The 19,365-nt window shown below is 38.3% G+C and overlaps 1 protein-coding gene across 1 annotated transcript in view; it reads right to left on the reverse strand.

Moving 5' to 3' along the window:
• The window catches only part of kek5 (kekkon 5), a 240,563-nt gene extending 221,515 nt beyond the window's left edge, over positions 1-19,048 (reverse strand). Inside the window, exons 1-2 of the mRNA XM_064700194.1 lie at positions 18,968-19,048; positions 12,622-12,703 (exon numbers count right to left, since the gene is read on the reverse strand). The gene's annotated coding sequence lies outside the window, so the exon portion shown is untranslated. The remainder of the gene's footprint in view (positions 1-12,621; positions 12,704-18,967) is intronic.
• Between the last annotated feature and the right edge of the window lie 317 nt (positions 19,049-19,365).

Genomic DNA, 19,365 nt, shown 5'->3' on the forward strand with positions numbered 1-19,365 from the left:
AGGGGAGGGATCTATAAATACCGAAGTGAATCAAACGAAAAGTGTAGACAGATGAAGTAGATCAAATGAATAGTTAAATTTTACTCTATTTTGTAGTCAAATACTTATGTATATTTAGTTTTTCTTCTACTTCCATTAAGATCCCCAGCAACATTTCTTTGTTATACTTTAAAAGGAATATCGAAAAAAAATAGCGGAAACTTTTGCTTAATCACTTTGGATGACAAATGTGAGTCGAAGTTCCGAGAGTCAATTACCAGAGATAACCATTGTATAGCTGGCCCCATACCACCCCGCCCCCTTTCCCCTCACTGCATTGTTAACCCCTTTCTATAGCAACAAATAAGCTTGAGATGAGCTCGAGACTTGGATAAAATGATTTGCTAATTTGTTAATGGCTGCTCAATGTTTAATGGCAAAACACAAAGTAAACGAGCAAAGAGAGAGAGGGAGAGAGGGAGAGAGAGAGAGTAGAAGTAATAATAAGATAAACGGGCAAAGACTGAGATGGAAGTTGGAAGTTGGAGCTACGATTCCCAGTTGCCCAATTTGGCAAATTCTGGCAAGAAAAGTTTTCGTTTCGAATGAGTTGAGAAATTGTTGTGCGAAAATTGATTAAATTGTTTGCTTTAATTGTGTGTAAGCGTTATTCTCTTCTTCTTCTTCTTCTTCTTGTTGTTGTTGTTGTTGTTGTATTCACAGTGAGCATTACGGGGAAATATTCGCACTGCAGCTGCTGATAAGGCCATAAAGATGATAAAGTAATGGAAATGCTAGATTAAACAAGAAATATAAAAACAAAGCCGAACACATAAAAATTCAATGCATACAAAGTGCCGAAAGTTGAATACCCTATAGCTGCCTATATATGTACATATGTTGATATATGCCAATATCGATATATATTTGTTCTAAAAACTTATTTTCTTCGTGAGCTACATAATACATTAACAAAGATGATGATTTTAATAGAAATATCATCTGGAATTAATAAAAACATTTTTAAAATGAATTTGTATGAAAAAAACTCATTTTCCACCGATTTTTCCTTTGGCAACTATATGATATAGTGAGGCGATTCGACTGATTCTGTTATATTTACAAGTTCAAGCTAAAAGCAGCAACTGTACCAAGTTACAACTTCATAGCCCAACTGGAAGCTGAGTTCACATGGGTAACTATATGATATAGTGGGGCGATTCGACTGATTCTGTTATATTTACTATTTCGAGTCAAAAGCAGCAACTGTACCAAGTTACAACTTCATAGCCCAACTGGAAGCTGAGTTCACATGGGTAACTATATGATATAGTGGGGCGATTCGACTGATTCTGTTATATTTACTATTTCGAGTCAAAAGCAGCAACTGTACCAAGTTACAACTTCATAGCCCAACTGGAAGCTGAGTTCACATAGTTAACTATATGATATAGTGGGGCGATTCGACTGATTCTGTTATATTTACTATTTCGAGTCAAAAGCAGCAACTGTACCAAGTTACAACTTCATAGCCCAACTGGAAGCTGAGTTCACATAGTTAACTATATGATATAGTGAGGCGATTCGACTGATTCTGTTATATTTACAAGTTCAAGCCAAAAGCAGCAACTGTACCTAGTTACAACTTCATAGCCCAACTGGAAGCTGAGTTCACATGGGTAACTATATGATATAGTGTGGCGATGCGACTGATTCTGTTATATTTACAAGTTCAAGCTAAAAGCAGCAGCTGTACCAAGTTACAACTTCATAGCCCAACTGGAAGCTGAGTTCACAAGGTAACTATATGATATAGTGGGGCGATTCGACTGATTCTGTTATATTTACTATTTCGAGTCAAAAGCAGCAACTGTACCAAGTTACAACTTCATAGCCCAACTGGAAGCTGAGTTCACATGGGTAACTATATGATATAGTGGGGCGATTCGACTGATTCTGTTATATTTACTATTTCGAGTCAAAAGCAGCAACTGTACCAAGTTACAACTTCATAGCCCAACTGGAAGCTGAGTTCACATAGGTAACTATATGATATAGTGTGGCGATGCGACTGATTCTGTTATATTTACTATTTCGAGTCAAAAGCAGCAACTGTACCAAGTTACAACTTCATAGCCCAACTGGAAGCTGAGTTCACATAGGTAACTAAGTGATATAGTGAGGCGATTCGACTGATTCTGTTATATTTACAAGTTCAAGCTAAAAGCAGCAACTGTACCAAGTTACAACTTCATAGCCCAACTGGAAGCTGAGTTCACATAGGTAACTAAGTGATATGGTGAGGCGATTCGACTGATTCTGTTATATTTACAAGTTCAAGCTAAAAGCAGCAACTGTACCAAGTTACAACTTCATAGCCCACTAGAAGCTGAGTTCACATAGGTAACTATATGATATAGTGGGGCGATTCGACTGATTCTGTTATATTTACAAGTTCAAGCTAAAAGCAGCAACTGTACCAAGTTACAACTTCATAGCCCAACTGGAAGCTGAGTTCACATAGGTAACTATATGATATAGTGAGGCAATTCGACTAGTTTTAACTGAATGTACTAACTGCAGCTAAAAGATACTTGTGTATCGAATTTCAATCAGAAAACTTCACTGGGCGCTGAAATAAATTATGATATGGGCTTTCGATGGGGGGAAATATGACCCAGGGTATATATTTGCAAACCAGCTATCTCTGACGCTAGGTAAAGCTAAACATGGTATCTATGTATATATTATTTATCTCTATCTGTTATCTGTGACTTTGTTGCGTTTCCTGTGCATTTCGCGATATCAAAGCAAATACAGCAACAAAATCCAAATACATAAACATAATATTTACCTTAAGCTGCAGAATGCAAGGGTGGCGAGGGGCGAGGGGCGAGGGAGAGCGGATGCTCAGGAAAAGCATTAAACAGTTCAAACAGAGAAAATTATTTGTCAAAGTGGCTTTTAGCGGCGGCCATTTCCCGGTTCACGAGCAAAACGGGACCGCAACCGAGTCCAAACGCGAACCCGAACCGAACCTGAACCTGAACCGGAATTCATAATCGAAAAAGAACGAAAAGTTCGCGACACAAAAATATTCTTCACGGGGTCAAAGAAGACGAAAAGAAAGAGAGAACCAGATTGAGAATGAGACCAAAAGGAATGCCACTCAAAAGGTGAGCGGCCAATTGAACAGCGAGGGTTGCGAGCGAGGGGGGCGAGGGGCTGGCATAAATGCCAACTATTATACAGAACGCTTCACACAATCAATGCTGATGATAATGACAATGATGATGACAGCAGCAGCCAAAAGCGGCAATCCGAATGGAATGGCAGAAGGAGGGGAGGAGCGGGCCGAGGTCTAATGTGGTAACGGGATCCAAATACAGTTCGAGCTGTGCAATGCGTTCAGCATATTGCAATATGAGGCAGTTAACAGTGGGGCAAGGCATACAAATGTAGGCATACAAATTTAATCAATAGATGTATAGATTGATATATATGTATGCATATCTATAAATATAAAATCGTTAAATATACAGTACATAATATAGAAGTATGTATGTAAAAATAAATATATATATATATATGTATATAGATAAAAATTTATCGACATTTGAGCATAGCTCTGATAAAGAGCGGGTATATTCAACTTTGACTTCTTTCAATGTATCGCATGCAAATGCCATTTGCTCCAGTGTGCAGCTGTGTAATTATTGGTCGGCTGCCTGCCTGTCTGTCATTATCATTATCATCATCATCATCAACGTCATGATTGTGATCATAATCGTCATCAATAGCATCAGTTTTACGGCAACTGCGGCTGCTGTTGCTGCTTCTTCTTCAACTGCTTGTTGCGGCTGCAGTTGATGTTGCTGTTGTTGTTGTTGTTGTTCTCCTACTCCTTCTTCTTCTTTTTCGTCATCATCTTCTTTTTGTATGTTGCCAGGAAACATTTTCATTGCGATTGTCATTTGGAGAAGGCAACCGCCGCTGTTTGCATTCTTGTTGTTATTGAGGGTTGTCTGTGTGAGTGAAGAGAGGGGGGGGTAACTGCTTATCAGAATCAAGCACAACCAGCAACACACTCTCGCTCGCACACACACAGACACGCACACTTACACCGACTGTTTGCTTTTTGGGGTTACCGTTATCTTATTACTTATTGATTTTGTGTTATCAGCGACGACGTCGCGACGCGTTTTCTCAAGCAGCTCGACAAAAAAAAAACCAAAAAAAAAATCAAAAATGCGAGTCCAAAAAAATTGAACTACAAAAAAAAAAGCTGATGCGCTAGCTAAGTGAAAAGCAAATTGAAAAGAAGATGATGACGACCCTCAAGAAGTGCACCCCCCCCCCCCACACCACCCCACACCAGCGCCTCTGCCCTGACTGTCCCATTACCATTCCCATTCAACGAGCCGCGCCTCATTACACTTTGAGATACCTCAGACACTCGCTGATAAGCGAGGTCTCCACTGCGCGGGCCGAGTGAGGGAGGAGGAGTGAGGATTGGCAGGGGGAGGGGGAGGGGGAGCGGGGGGGGGGTGTAAGGGGTACGTTGCGATTGTTGCTTTCTCAGCGTTCCTTTCTTTTTTTGTTGTTCGCTTGTTTTCTTTGTAGACCCTTTAAAATGGGTAAAGGGGGCATATTGCAGATGTATATATGTATATATTCCTGATCCGCAGGACAAGCTGAGTCGATCTAGCCAAGCAGAATAATATCGATAAATATCGATTTTGAAACAAGTTTTCTTTTGGGCATATCTTGGATATTACAAGATCTAGCGTAACCAAATTTTTAGGAAGGTTCTCGTATAGTTTTGCAATATTCTTCCCACTGCCTTAAAAAGTATAAATATATATAATTTTAAGATCTATACCCTTCATTGAGGGCATATGCACTATGCAAACACTTGAAAGCCATTTTAAGGCCATGAAAATAACAAAAATATCGCATACAGAACAAAGTTATAAAACCTTACAAAATTGCATGCCGTGTGGGTCTAGGGAAGAATAAGAAGCACAGCCTGTGCGAAATGTGTGACTTTTTTTTTCCCCGTGTACAGGGTATCTGCTAGTCGAGCTGGTCTCGCTGGTTTTTTGCTCAGGCTGTGTTGCGCGTTTTATGCGTAAAATTGATGCGCTTGCGAGTTGCATGCCGAACCGCAAAGCAACAGCAACTACTTCAAAGAAGAGGGGCAGCCTCCCGGCTGGAGGGGGGGGGGGGGGCAGAGGCAAGTGGTTTAGGGGCTGTGTGGTTAAGGGGGTAGAGGGGGAGTTGCCAGCATGATGATGATGCCAACGGCAACGGCAATAGCTTTGTCTTGCGCCCCGACATATTTTAAGCGAAAAACAAAAAATATATGTATGTATGTATATAGAATAATAGAAAAACAAATAGAAAATAAAGAGCTCAAAATGCAGTCGTGTATTTAGAATATGCACGACTAGCAGATGCCCTATAAGTGTTGCCGAAGCACAGCCAAGGATATGAACCTTGGAATATACAAAATATATTTTTTTGAAATATTTTAAAAGCCTTTCTTTACTTTCTTCAACTCTCGACTGTGAATCATAAATTGTTTCTTTTTATTTGCTTAATTGCATTTCATATCAGATCGTTATGAAATTTTGAATAAAGAATGTAACTAATATTTCAGAGGCCACATACCAAATTTTGTAACTGTAGCTTTCTTAATCTTTGAGTTCAATGAACTGGATGGGAAAAACAGAACTAGCTGTCATTGAGTTCGATGAGGTGAACCTTGATAATAGTCTATATTATTGAATATCTTTTGTGATTTTCATTGAATCACAATGAACTTTTGAAATCGAGTAAGTAGGGTATTAAGAAAGCTATATATCAAATTTGCCAATTGTAGCTGTTGTATATACTGAGTTCAATGAGGTAGTATTGACGCATTGTTCAAAATCTTTTGTGATTTTAATTGAATCACCATGAACCTTTAAAATGGAGTTGATAGGATTTCTAGAAAGCCACGTACCAAATTTGCCAACTGTAGCTCGTATAGCTATTGAGTTCAATGAGGTAATATTGATATATTACCGAATATCTTTTATACTTTTCATTGGAACACTGCGAACTTTTAAAATAGAGTAGATAGGGTATCTAGAAAGCCAGGTACAAACTTTGCCAGCTGTAACTCTTATAGCTATTGAGTTCAATGAGGTTAACTTTAAATATTGTGCAATATCTTTTGTACTTTTCATTGGAACACTGCGAACTTTTAAAATAGAGTAGATAGGGTATCTAGAAAGCCAGGTACAAACTTTGCCAGCTGTAACTCTTATAGCTATTGAGTTCAATGAGGTTAACTTTAAATATTGTGCAATATCTTTTGTACTTTTCATTGGAACACTGCGAACTTTTCAAATGGAGTAGATAGGGTATCTAGAAAGCCAGGCATCAAGTTTTGCAAACTCCAGCTGGTATAGACATCGAATTCAATGAGTTGGGCAAGCATAGAACGTTACTTTGTTGAGGCAAGTGTTGATGCACTTCAGCATTATACGTATATTGCGTGTCGGATGTGAGTTTTTCACATATTTGTACAACTAAATAAATGACTCCCTTTGGCAAGACTCTCGACATGTCCAGGGTGTCTTGTAAGCAAACCAGATACAGTTGTGCAAAGCATTCTCATTGAGTTTGTGGCAAGTGGAAAGCAACTGTCAGAGGCATAACAAGATATGCTATCGGCCACTCGAATGGCATCTCGAGCCGGCCAGCAGCACAAAGTTCTTGTGGAATTTATGGCATTGATTTAAAAGAAAAATGTAAGAAAAAAAAAAACAAGAAAAAAAGCAAGTGCATGATAAGATTATCAATTTTGAAATTGATTTAAAGGGAATTTTACGAGAGGAAGCAGAAAATATTACGTATTTATGAAAATATTTGACAAACGTTTGAAATATTTTCTCAACCTACGCCAAACCAAATGCCGAACCAATTCGCTTTAACGTGCATCAATTTCATCATCAATATTTAAATTTGCCTTAAAACAAAAATGGGAAAAAAAAAGGTGAAGCAAAAAAGTTTTTTATGAAATTCATTTTTAATCAGAGGCACACAAAAAATATATAAAAATAAGTTTTGGGGAAAAGGCGGAAAAAAACATTTGCCATTTTCATGCTAAATAATTAAATGAGAATAACAAAGGGAAATTCAATTCGTTAAGCAGCTCAGCTGGAAAATTGTTAGAAATTACTTTTATTATAATACGACTACGGCACCTAAGAGATATCTGAGAATCCGGCCAAAAGTTGGAATACTTCATTTACACATTGTTAGGGCCACAAAGGAAATGATTAAATGTTTGCAAATGGCAAAGTTGTCGGAGCCAAACGCAAAATTTGCACAAGCGAATAATAGAACGGAAATAAATGAATCAATGGCAAATTGCAGAGGGAAGACGTTTGGCAGCTCGATATGGTGAAAAGTGAAACAAAGTGAAACCGATTGCTTCTATAAGAGCTGCATGATATAGTGTTTGGATCGGAATAATACCGATATATTCTACAGTTGAAGGTGTGCTGAAAAGCTGTACCAAGTTTCAGCTGAATAACACAGCTATGAGCTGAGTTCGCATAGGTAGCTATATGATATAGTGGATCGATCCGGATAATACCGATATATTCTACAGTTGAAGGTGTGTTGAAAAGCTGTACCAAGTTTCAGCTGAATAACATAGCTGGGAACTGAGTTCGTATAGGAATCTATATGATATAGTGGATCGATTCGGATAATACCGATATATCTTTCATTCGAGGGTCTAATAAGCAGCTGTACCAAGTTTCAGCTTAATCCCTTCGCTGGAAGCTGAGTTCGCATAGGCAATATGATGGACGAGTTTCTATAAGAATGTAACACTAAGAACTTAGTTTGCATAGAACATACAAAACTGAACTTGGAATTAAAACGTTGTTATAAAAGTTCCCTTACATTATATTATATGAAATCAATAAGAATATGAAGAAAAAGAGTCTTAAAATAGTAAATTTTGGTAAGATATTAAAAAAATTAATTTGCCAAAATCGAGAATTTATAGATACCAGAGGTTGCTTCAAGAAGTTGATGTCCAATTTTATTATATAAATTAAATTATATTATATTATTTCATTATATAAATTATATATTATACTTTATATACACTATAAATATAGGAAAGTTTCTTGCGAAGTGCTGGGAAATAAAAATAACCGCAGCAAGGGCGAAAAAAAAAAGGTCATGTTTTTTGGGCACAACTTGTGTTGTTGTCGCCTTGGCCAGGGCCATGCTACAGATACTTGTTCCATATGCAAATATATATATATATATTTCTATATACATGAAGATACATATATAGATATATGTATATATATATATATTTGCTGGTGCTTTGGGGCAAGTTGTGACGGAGCAGACAATGTTTGCGGCAGTTTTTCAAGTTCGTTGCCGGCGCTCGCTTGACTGCCACTTGACATAAACCCCACCCCCTCCCCCTCTCCCCACCCGCCTCCCCCTCTCCCCACCCCGTCGCATCCCCCCGTAATACCCATCCAGTATCCGACTGCAGTCTGCAGTTTTGGCACTTGATTTATAACCAGCGGCAAATGCCGGACCCCGACAAGCGATTTTTTGCGCTCGCTTTTTAGCCGTTTTCATGCAACAAGTGTGGCAAGTAGCAGCAGAAGAAGAAGCAGTAGTGGGAGCAGAAGTAGAAGAAGAAGCAGCAGTGGAAGTGGGAGCGGGAGCAGAAGAAGAAGACGTTGCGGCTGTTGCTGTAGAGGAAGTTCTTTGGTGGCTTTTATCTCGTTGCAAAAAACTGATCAAAGTCAGACAATGTTGACTTTTTTTTTTTTGTCCGCAGGACTTTTCCACTCAGTCAACTGTAAAAATAAAGCCATCCGGCGGGGAGGGGGGGGGGGGGGCGGGTTGCGGGGGCGGTTTTGGGTGTGGTTGCGCGCAAACTTTAAGGCATTTTCATTTATCAATATAGTACTTCAAAGTGCGAGGAAAATGCCTTTATTTCTACGAAATAACAAATTCATAGATTCACATTTTCTTCTGACTTTGTTTTAAGGTTTATTTTGTTCTTCAAAATTTTGAAAATTTTTCTATTTAATTTTCTTAAGGTTTTTTTTTTTTTGAAGAAAAGCAACTTTTCAACTTAAAGCTCTGTTCTAGAAGCTTTTCAAATTCTTAAAGCTCATCACTTTCTTAGGGCTCATTAACGTTTCTTCAGCTGTTCAACTTCTTAAAGCTCTTCAACTTAAAGCTCAGCTCTTCGACTTGAAGCTCGGCTCTAAATGCTCTTCTATTTCTTAAAGCTCAGCTATTCAAGCTCTTCTTCGACTTAAAGCTCGCTTCTTAACTCTTGAACTTAGGGCTCATTAACGTTTCTTCAGCTGTTCAACTTCTTAAAGCTCTTCAACTTAAAGCTCAGCTCTTCGACTTGAAGCTCGGCTCTAAATGCTCTTCTATTTCTTAAAGCTCAGCTATTAAAGCTCTTAAAGCTCGCTTCTTAACTCTCCAACTTAGGGCTCATTAACGTTTCTTCAGCTGTTCAACTTCTTAAAGCTCTTCAACTTAAAGCTCAGCTCTTCGACTTGAAGCTCGGCTCTAAATGCTCTTCTATTTCTTAAAGCTCAGCTATTAAAGCTCTTCTTTGACTTAAAGCTCGCTTCTTAACTCTCCAACTTAGGGCTCATTAACGTTTCTTGAGCTGTTCAACTTCTTAAAGCTCTTCAACTTAAAGCTCAGCTCTTCGACTTGAAGCTCGGCTCTAAATGCTCTTCTATTTCTTAAAGCTCAGCTATTAAAGCTCTTAAAGCTCGCTTCTTAACTCTCCAACTTAGGGCTCATTAACGTTTCTTCAGCTGTTCAACTTCTTAAAGCTCTTCAACTTAAAGCTCAGCTCTTCGACTTGAAGCTCGGCTCTAAATGCTCTTCTATTTCTTAAAGCTCAGCTATTAAAGCTCTTCTTCGACTTGAAGCTCGCTTCTTAACTCTCCAACTTGAAAGCTCTTCAACTGTTCATCAACATCTTAAAGCCCTTCAACTTAAAGCTCAGTTATTAAAGCCCTGCTCTCGCTCTTATATTATATTCTTCTACTGTATTGATCTCTTGTCGATAATTGTTTTTGCGACGTCTGTGAAATGAAAATTTGGCTCGTTCTTGTTTTTGTCGGTTCTGTGACTTTTGTCGGAAATTCTAGACCCTAGAAAATGGTTTATATGGAATATTAATTTTGCGCTTCTTCCATCAATTCCCTCGTTACGAATTGTGGCACAAATTGTGGTTCGTTTTTATTACAGCTGCTGTTTGTTGCGGGCGGGCCGTGACGAGTGGAAGGGGGAGTGGAAGGGGTAGGGGGAGGGGGAGGGGGAGGAACAGCAGGGGGTCGGGTGGGCGTTGCTCTGAATTCTAAAACTTATAATCATGACAGCCAGACACGCTAGAGTTGAGCCCAAGGAGCTTTTGGCTCCTGGTCAGGAAGTTTGACTGCGTCTCCTGGCGGGTTTGTTGTTCTTGTTATACCCTGTAAATTTGGAAAATGGATATTTGTTTCCGAGACTTTACTTGATGCCATGACGAGGCAGCTCATGTCTACTATAAATTATCGATAACAGCTTCTTATTTGTGAAAAATCGATTAATATCGATATATATATGGATTTTGAGCATATCTAATAGTTTTTTAAAAGAGCAGAGACTTTAAATTCAGCAGAAAGAGTTAGTTTTTTTTTTGTCGATAACTCCGAGAAAACATCTACAAATCGATAAATATCGATTGCGAGCCAAGTTTCTGAGCATATCGTTTAGTTTTTGAAAACCAGAGACGTTCGATCTGAAATTCCCGAATAACACAAGCAGGAAGCGTTTGTTTCTTTTATCGCTAACATTGTGAACTTCGTTAAAATCGATAAATATCGATATGTAAATAATAACCAGCTAGAGACACCAAATGGGGCATACACAACTCGAGATTTCTTCACTTTTTGGATAAGAAAGGAACTTTATGGGGCAAGGCCTCATGTAATTGCCATATTTGGGGCTCGAAAACTTTGTTTACCTTTATTCGTGTTTAGCCTTTGCCTGGCCGCTCGTACAGGGTAGCTGCTAGTCGTGCATGCTCGACGTGCTCTTGGTTCTAGTTGTTGTGTCGTGTCTAAGGTTTGTTATTATATTAAAATAATATAATGATTATTATTGCTACAATTCCTGAGCCTGACTGACTGACTGACTGACTGCCTGCTCCTGCTTCTTCTTCTTCTTGCTGTTGCAAGTTGTTGTTGTTGCAAGTTGTTGTTGCTGTTGTTGTTGCTGCTGCTGCTTGTGGCATGTGTGTATAAATCATTTGAATTCCGCTTCGTTTTCCACTCGCCATATCGAAGACATTTCGTGTGACGCCATATTTGTCAAATGACGTTTAAATTTATGAGCAAATGATATATGAGTAACAGGCACACACACACACACACACGCACACACACACGCACACACACTTGAGCGCATGTTGAATGAATGCGTTGTTTGTCAACGCTCCTGAGTTTGCTTCCAAAACTAAAGTTCAATAGCCGCACACACTCACACACACACTCACACACACACACACACACTCACACACACACACACTGAGCAGACCCGGGTCTAGACAACATATTTCGCGTTATTTGATATCCCAATGTTAAACCATATGTGGGCCATTTTCCACGTCTGTTCCCAGCGCGCATTCTCCCTCTCCCTCTCTCTCTCACTCTCGCTCTCTCCCTCTCTCTCTTTCGCACTCGATCGGCCACACTTGTTCTTGTTGTTGTTGTTTCAAGTAATTAACGCCCTCAGCAAAAAATAATAAAGTATTTCAACTGAGACCCGAAAATCATTTTTAAAGTCATAAAATGTTGTTGTTGCTTTTTTTTTTTTTTGGGTAAAACAAAATAAACAAAATCAAGAATGGAGCTCACTTGATTTAAGTTTAAAGTGTTTCATTCTTATAGTAAAATTAAAGTACTTTTAAAGAGTAGTTGGATCAAGGGTAATATAAACATGGATAGATAAAATAGATAGATTTCTTGAAGAGAGAAAGTATGCATGGATATATATAGGTATCTATATATAGATAAATAGGTTTTGATATATAGGTGTACATAGATGGGATTAACATAACATATAGATATAGGGGATAGATAGGCCTAGTTTAAGCTGAGGCTAGTTTTTCTAGAGGAACTCAACTGTTATACCGAATAAGAAATATAACTACTTTACTGAATCAAATTTGATATGCCCTAAAAAGAATTGTCTAGATCATTTTTAATATAATTGGCATATCTTTAGATACAAAGCCCAGTTAACTTGGTGTTCCTTTTTTTTTTACCACCAGTGTATATATAAAAAGTGCCCAAAACTAAACACAATTCCTTTCCCTTAACTTAATATATTACAGTTAGGCATTCACATAAACTATTATAATATAGATTGTTATACAATTAGCAACTGTAAAATATTACATTTTGTCAGTTCTAATCAACTCTTTTAAAACTCTCTTAAGCTCTTAGATTCGTAAAAAAAAAAACAGAACGGGATTTAAAGCTGATCAATTTTAAGCTCGTGACAGTTATTGAATATCTCTTCACTTACCTTATGATAATTGTTTTACATGGCAAGCGGCTAAGATCCATGGAGAATCCCTCGAAGAAGGCGCACTTAAAGCATTCACGAGCTGCAAAGATCGAAAGCAAAGAGAGCGAATTAAATGTGAGAAGAGAGCGAGCATCAAACAAAGAATTCACAAGGCTGCGGTTCGAGTTGCGTGTTCGAGTTCGCTTGATCAGTCAGAAGCGTGCGCGAGTAAGCGAGATAGCATGTGCCGCGCAAAGTGGAGTGAAGCGGCGCAGAGCAGGGCAAACGAAGGAGTAAACAAAACAGAATGCGGCGCGGAGAGCAAGAGCGGGAGAGAGCGGGAGAGAGGCGCGGGCTGAAGCGGGAGAGCGGCAACTGGCGCGTAGGCGCTGAAGAACAATAAACAATAAAAATAAGAATAAGATAAAACAGGCAGAAGAAGAAAAAAAAACATATATGAAAAATGTTGAGCGATGAATCAAAAGCAATATCAAGAGGAAGAAGCAGAACAGAAGCAATAAAACGCAATTGAAGCAACAACAAACTCAAAACAAAATCATAAAACGCGTTAAAATAAGCAGAAAAGCAAAAGAAATTAAGTGCTGGCGAAAAAGAACAAGCAAACGAAGAGGGAGGGGGAGGGGGGGGGGGGGTTGGGAAGGGCAGAAGGGGAACAACAAGAACAAGTAAAGTAACTGTTCGGTTAGACAGCGCAAATTCCAATTAGATTCTGTGAATCGCATTGTGAATTATTCGAGTTTCTATTTTGTATCTGACAGATACGCAGAACAGAACAAATAAGTAAAACACGTTTAATTCTAGTATTAAATATTTATTTAACTTCATTTCATTGCTATAACATTGTTTTGTCAATTATTGTTCCTACTCATCATTGGAATTATTGTTTTACTCGATATATTTGAGTAACAGCTTCAAGAATTTCTTTGGCATTTGGCGTATTCATAACTTGAAATCGAGAATGGTTTAAAAACTCAAATCGAAGCAGAGAAAATTACATTTCCTGAACTCCTTATTGTTAACAAGAGTTTCAGACATGCATGGATAAATATATATACATGTGTGTATTATAAAAAATCTACAATCTATATAAATTCAAGCAAGTTCCTATAAGTTTCTTTCACACATTCACTTGGGAAGAAGTCCTCTTTTCCTTGTCAACTTTTTAAATCCCAAGAATTTGTAAGCGAGAATTAGGCTTCACAAATTAATCATCCCTTCCTTTCACCTTAGTCATAGTAAAGAAGCCTTTTTTGGCGAGGTTGCTGGTTCAAACCAGACTAGTGTATAGCTTTAATGGACCTACTTTATAGCCTAAATAACTTTTATATCGCATTGTATCTTATGCTAACAATAATTAAAGTGTTGGCTAACTTCATTTTGTCTTTCTTGTATATTTCGACAATTTTCAGGCCGTAAACTTGGCGCTTTCCCACAGTTTCCTCAAGATGTTTGGTAAGCAATTTCTTGAGCTCTTCTGCTTTAAACTTAAAATGCTTTAATTTGTTGTATTCCTGGAACTCAGTCGACCTGTTGCTGCTACCCAATTCGAGAGTCTCTTTTTTCGTTTGGTACTTCTTGTGATATAAAACATATTTGGACTCATATTGTTTAGATTTATGAATTCGAGCTCTTTAGTTAACTTTATTGTAGCATAAATCTCATATTATAATCTCAATAGCATCTGTTTTCATTTGTCATCTCTTTTGGATATTATTCATGGATACATTTCTCGACCTAAAGAGGTTTAGAGTTTAGTTACAAAACATTCTCTATACTTCTTTTATATAACACGACTTTCTGGGTAAATAGTACTTTACTTCATAAGATTCAGCTGCATTTTTTTTTTGTATATATTCCAACAGTTTTTGCTTTAACTTTGCTTCTCCCTCCAACAATACTTAATACTCTCTTTTCAACTAGGTTTATTTCTACATTGAAGTAATATTTGCTGCTTAACTTTTCTTATTGGTTCACTCAGTTCTAACAACAATAGGCAATACTTTATTTTATAAGGCTCCACAGTAAGTATTTCAACAGTTATTTCTGTACTTGTTGCTTCTTCCTTAACTCCAGAAATACTTAATATTTGTTATTTATTCAACTTGGTATATATTGTATTTTTGTTCCTGCATCACTTTTTTATTGTTGTGACTCAATAGTTGTTTATTCCATCAATTTTTCAACACATTTTCGCTTGATAATTCATTTATGCTCTATGAACTACATTCCACAACTCGCACAGTCTTACAACTTAGTAAAGAAAAGACTTTTTTCTTTGGCTTAAAAAACTCAGTTGGTTTTTGTAATGAGAGCTCTTACTTAACAGAGTTCTTATTCGGGAGAGTTCTTACTCTAGAGAATACCTTTTCTAGAGACTTCTTAATCCATCTGAGTTCATCTGGTATTTTTTTTCCCCTTTAAATATATTGCTTATACTATAGATTTGTTGCTTGATTTACAAAGATTTATCATTCCAAAAGTGTTCTCTATATTTATTTATTGATCAGGAAGCGGCAAACTGTACTCGGGACAGTTCTTCGACAAGAAGAAGAAGCACAACAACCACATGGCAAAGAGGCAGAAGAAGAAGAAGAGGCAACAAGAGGCAAGAAGCTGACTAAGAAATGTTGTGTTGCCTCATCGACGACAAGCGCGACTTGAGCTGCGACTGCGACTGCGGCAGCTGCACGAGTTGTTGTCGTTGTTGTTGTTGTTCTTCTTCTTCTTCTTCTTCATGTTGTTGTTGTTGTTGTTGTTGCCTTAATCATCGCCAAAAACAAGTTTTGATTGTTGTTGTGTTTGGCTTAGCGCGTAAACCCAAACTCCAGCAATGCACGAATTGCCCTGTCTCTTTCGCTCCCGCTCCCTCTCTCTCTCTCTCACTCTCTCAGCGTCCAGTTTTGTGTAGTTCGCTTGCTGCATTCAGTGTTGATCAACGTTGTTGTTGTTGTTGTCGCTCCATTTTTGGCGCTGAGCGCAGAAACAGAAACAGTTCCCGTTTGTTGGCGCCGTTTATGCGCTCCAAATGCAGAGATTCCAATTGGAATTTCTCCAGCAATAGTTCACTTTAGTTCACTTTTTCGTATTCACGTACACGTAATCACAGTTTCACTATTTCACCTTTTCGCGCATTCACATTTTCACGTATTCACGTTTAATGAAAAAAATAAAGAATTATTTTTATATATTTTATGCATTTTCCAAAGTTTTATCTTTTCATATTTATCAGATAAAGCTGCCAATCGAAAATTGAGTTCTAACTTGTTTAAACTCTGATTTAAGCAGCATATATGCGAGATATCCAACACATCGGCTATATATAATATATATGTATATCCATAATAAATATATTCGATAGGTATAAGAAGCGAGTCAAGAAATGAATTCTTGTTAGTCTCAAATAGGCTTTACTTTCTTTATCACATATAAACGAAATCCTTTTAATAGGACTTTTTATGGATTGGAAGCAATTGCTCGCAAAGAATATTCCTTTTAGATATTTTCACTTTACAAAATTTGTGACTTCAAATAAGAATGCATTAAATTTGTTTTAAATAGTTTCAAGTACAATTTGTTCAATTTTGCTTGGCTTCGGCTGTTGATCACGATTTGTGACTAAATCGCGTTATGCGCTGCGCATGAACTTCATTTTGGGAGGCTTCCTTTTTGGCATTTTTGTTGTTGCTCTCGCCTCTTCCTTAACATGTGTGTGTGCGTGTCTGTGTGTGTGTGTGCCGCAGTAACAGCCTCAAAATATTCGCAAAGAATTGAAGCCAAAGAAGTTTCAAAAAAAAAAGAGAAAAAACCCAAAAAAAAAAAGGAACAAGCTGGAAAAGAAGCAAAAGCAGCAGCAGACGCAGAAGAAGCAAAAATAAAAGACGCTCGTCTCGAGTTCTCAGACTCGTGATCTCCCTGGCAAAGGTCTCCGGCTCCGGCAAAAGCAGATCTCAACTGAATCGTGTGAAGAGCTTTCGTTCCATTATCTCCAAAATAAAAAAAACGGGGAAAAAAATTTAGTTTTTTAATAGACTTGTTTCTCGTAATGGCCAGCGGATAAAAAATGATTATAATTTTTTGCTAGTCAAATCAAACGATTAGTTTTCCATTAACACCGAAGCGCGAGAAGAAGCCGGAAATACCCTATCACATTTAGCAAACGGGTTGGTTACGTTTTGGGGGTCTGAACTAAATTTGAGTTAACTTTTGCTTAAATCGAGCCCCAAACTGGCTGAGAAAACAGTTCAGCAATCTTTAAGAACGTTCCCATAAATATCTCTTTGCAAACTATATAAAGAAGAAGCAGCCTGGAAAGTTCTCGATGAACTTTGATTGATTCAGGGGCAAGTTTTCAGAATTCGAAACTTGGCGCATTGTTTGGCGAACTTGTTGAAAATCGAAAATGGACTGAAAACATTTAAAAAGCAGCTTTGGCAGGCTTAAGCTTTAAGCTGAAGAAAATGGGAAAAGCCTGCGCGTGAGCGGAGGGGGAGGGGGGAATCGCAGATATTTCTGAGAAAAGTTTTCAAAAATGAAAAGTTTTGTGAAAACGGGAAAGAGAGCTATAACGGGGCGCACTTTGATATATGTATATATATTTATTAAGATTTGAACTATGCTTTAACTAGCAGTTATTGCCCGGCGTTGCCCGAGCTAGAGAGACAGAGAGAGAGCTCTGCAAATAGCCTGCTCTTCGAGGCAAAAAAAAACCTTTTTTTTTTTTTAAGTATAATTTTTCTAACATTTGTCTTGCCGTAATTGCTTTTTCCTTCGCTCAAGTCAGTTTTCACTGTAGCCCGCAAATATTTGCCAATACGCTTTGCAACACTTGACACAGGCTCAGCTGAGCAAAAGGCATTCGCCCTCTCTCCCTCTCACTCTCACTCTCTCTTTTACCCCACACTCCAATTGTCAAATTTGTCATGTGTTCTTTTTTTTTTTTCAAAACAAAATTCACCTCAAATTACATGGGATATTAAACATTTTTGCTGGTTGACAGCAATTTTAATTTCATTCCTCTACAACTCGCCCTCTTCCCCTCTCCCCCTCTCCCCCTCTCTCTCGTTCAGGCAGCAGCTGCCTTTGTGCGTGTCTTGTCTTGCGTAGTCTGCTAATCACCTTTGCTGCTGCTGCTTCTTCTTATTTGTCTCTTCATTAAAAGCACACACACACACACACACACACACACACACGCGCACACACATGCATGAGGAGCAGCGCAGACATGAGCTGCTTTTGTATTGGTCCTTTTTTTCGGCTAACTGTACTCGCGCTTTACCAAAACACAACACGCGTCGCTGCCGCAGCGCTGCTTTCTTTCAGTTTTTTTTTTTTTTTTGGCAGCGTCTCAGCCGCAATCGCAGCTTTTGCATGAAGAACAAGTTTTATTTTCGCGCTGTTGTTATGTGTGTGTGTGTGAGTGTGTTTTTTTGGCCCTGCCAATTGCAATTTTCATTGTGATTCATATTTGGCTTTTAAATTGGCCGTTTTATGCGGTTTTGCGGCTGCATTTCGGCTGCCTTTTTTTTACGTTTGTTTCGTTTTTGTTATTGTTTGCAGACATGAACCGGTTGAGCGGGCATAAAACGTAATAATTGTTATTTTAAATGCTGCTCTCTGCATTTTTGATTATTATTGCACACACATAAGCAAAGCAAGTTTTCGCTTGAGCAGCAAAGCCAGCTGCAGGCGCAATTTAAGGAGCACAACAATTCAAATTAAGCTGCAGGCGCAACAAATGTAATTAAAGAGCGGGCAGCGCAGTTAGCGGAGGCTGCACATGCAAAAGAGCGAGAGCGCCTGATCGCAGGCCGCGCTTAAGAATTAGTGCACAGCACACACACACACACACACAATCAAATGCATAACGCAGCGGCTCAGATTAAGAGCGCTAATTAAGCTGCGCTCCACTGCTTGAAGAGCGCAAACTTTCTTGTTGTTGTTGCTATTGCAGTTCTAAGAGCGAATTAAGCTGCACGCGCAGGTAGCAGCTGCTGATGCTGCACATGCAAAAGAGCGTGAGCGCGAGATCGCTTAAGAAAACACACACACACACACACACACACGCACAAATAATGCAGCAAAGCGCGCAAAACAAAATATAAAAATGCGCTCGTATTGTTGTTGTTGTTGTTGCTATTTCCATTTGTTATTGTTGTTGCTGCGGCTGCTGCATTTGCTGGCTGAACCGGTTCAACGGGTTGCCTCACACACACCAGCACACACACACACACACACACCAGCACGCACACGCTTGCACTTTTGCCCGTTGTTGTTTTTGGTTTTTGGTTATTTTTTTTTTTTTTTGTAATTCCTTATTTTATTTTTTCTTCTTCTATTTCTTTACCTTTGCTATTGGCTCTGCTTCGGCTCAGCTTCTGTTTTGACTTTTGCTGTTTTCTTTTTTTTGTCGTGCATTAATTTTGATTTATTTGCATTTTGCATTCATTTATTGCATTCGTATTTGCTTTGCTCTTCGCACTCACTTTCAAATAAACAACAAAAAAAAACTAACTTTGATTTTTAACGCAGAAAACACGCGCGCATTTTGCAACTCTTTTTATTCTTCTACTTTTCTTCGAATATTACTTTTATTTTGAATTTCTTTTCGCTTTTGTACTCTCTTTTATTTTGCCGGCGAAAATCAAAATTTACCAAGAATCACAAAAATTTACGGAATTTACGTTCTGACTCGCTCACTCGCACCGGACCGCTGCACGACCGCCTCGTTCGGCTTTGCTTTTG

The sequence above is a fragment of the Drosophila montana genome, unplaced genomic scaffold, assembly GCF_035044405.1.
Source record: "Drosophila montana isolate Dmon_TW-CO22-7 unplaced genomic scaffold, ASM3504440v1 contig_1687_1, whole genome shotgun sequence".
NCBI classification, from domain to species: Eukaryota; Metazoa; Arthropoda; class Insecta; order Diptera; family Drosophilidae; genus Drosophila; species Drosophila montana.